This window comes from Alosa alosa, chromosome 3 (assembly GCF_017589495.1).
Source record: "Alosa alosa isolate M-15738 ecotype Scorff River chromosome 3, AALO_Geno_1.1, whole genome shotgun sequence".
In the NCBI taxonomy this organism is placed as follows: Eukaryota; Metazoa; Chordata; class Actinopteri; order Clupeiformes; family Clupeidae; genus Alosa; species Alosa alosa.
The window spans coordinates 8,102,850-8,105,007 of record NC_063191.1 but is presented as its reverse complement, the minus strand read 5'-3'; positions in this window follow the sequence as shown (position 1 = coordinate 8,105,007).

Sequence of the window (2,158 nt, the reverse complement as noted above, 5' to 3'; positions counted from 1 at the left end):
CTTACACACCTACACACCTACACATACTGACATACACTCATTACCAGCTGTTGCTGATAACTGCCCACAGGTGAAAACACTGCTAATAATAATAATAAATTATAATAGATGATTGACACACACACACACACCCACACACACACACACACACACACACACACACACACACACACACACACACACACACACACACACCTCTGCTGGGCCTTGTGATGGCGCTCCTCGGCATTCCGCTGATGAGACACAGCTGCTTCCTGTTTGAATGTTTCTGAGGGTCTCACTCTGTCCTGGGGGTCTAAGTGCTGTCAAATACACACACACACACACACACACACACACACACACACACAACACACAATCAATTAATATGTGCATGCTTTCTAAGTCTTGCTTTGTATGTCTGTGTGTGTGTGTGTGTGTGTGTGTGTGTGTATGTGTGTGTGTGTGTGTGTGTGTGTGTGTGTGTGTGTGTGTGTGTGTGTGTGTGTGTGTGTGTGTTCAACAGTGTTTGGAGGCTCAGCTGTTTACCAAAAGATCAGATTACCTCACAGACGTGTCATCACGCACACTCTGGCACCATGTGTTTCAATGTGTGTGTGTGTGTGTGTATGTGTGTGTGTGTGTGTGTGTGTGTGTGTGTGTTCGCATTCAACCATGTGTTTCCAGGAAGCATTTTCATCTCATCTCATCTCCGCTTCTGTCCGCCGCCTTCAAAGAGTTCCATCCCCACACACACACTCAAAGAATTCAGTCCCAGGTCCCCGCTCTACACACACTAACTCAAAGAGACTTGTTCCAGTGCCACATGAACGCTGTGGGACAGTTTCCCCCATACATACAGACTATGGTTAATTCATGAACAGGAAGCCAGCCCAAAATGTCCCCATACCTGCAACACACAAACTCCAAGATTTCACACCCCAACATCACACAAACCCACAAAAACCCAAAGATGCCAAAACCCACACCACAGAAACCCACGACCAGACCCTGCACCACACAAACTCAATGGGCAGGTTTTCCATCCATGGGTTAATTAGAGCTTTTTTCCTTAAATTTAGTATTTTTTTTTATTGTAGTTAGTCTAAGACCAGACTTAACCCATGTGGGTAACCAGCCCCCATCCCAACCTAAAGAGTCATCTTCCTACTACACACAAACCCTAAAGAGTCATCTTCCTACTGCTACACACAAACCCTAAAGAGTCATCTTCCTACTACACACAAACCCTAAAGAGTCATCTTCCTGCTAATACAAACCCTAAAGAGTCATCTTCCCTGCTACACACAAACCCTAAAGAGTCATCTTCCTACTCCTGCTACACAAACCCTAAAGAGTCATCTTCCTGCTACACACAAACCCTAAAGAGTCATCTTCCTGCTACACACAAACCCTAAAGAGTCATCTTCCTACTCCTGCTACACAAACCCTAAAGCATAGGTTCTCAAAGTGCGGCCCGGGGGCCAATGGCGGCCCGCGGAAACATTTCTGGCGGCCCGCAATAACATCTATAACCAGAACTGTTATATCCCAAATTTGTCCGTTGAGGGTAGAGAACCCCTGGGATTGTGTGTGTATTGCAATTTTTCTTAAGATTTTCACAAGTTTTGCCAGGTTTAGCCTCAGTTATGAATTAAAATGTGTTTAATGCAATAAATATAAACTGTAGAGATGCAACCTGCTCATTAAAATGATACAAATGGGATTTATTTTCCAGTTTTTTTTTCTTTTTCTCCCCCCGCCCCTTTGGCGGCCCTCACTTCAATGTTGGGTTCCTGAATTGGCCCTCATCAATTAAAACTTTGAGAACCCCTGCCCTAAAGAGTCATCTTCCTGCTAATACAAACCCTAAAGAGTCATCTTCCTGCTAATACAAACCCTAAAGAGTCATCTTCCTGCTGCAGACAAACCCTAAAGAGTCATCTTCCTGCTAATACAAACCCTAAAGAGTCATCTTCCTGCTACACACAAACCCTAAAGAGTCATCTTCCTGCTACACACAAACCCTAAAGAGTCATCTTCCTGCTACACACAAACCCTAAAGAGTCCCGCTCCTGCTACATACAACTGGTCTGGATGACGTGGCCCTTCGGAAGGCTCTTTTCCCGTAAGGTCGCTGCTGGAACTACCAGCCTGGCCCCGAGCACAGCACAGAGAC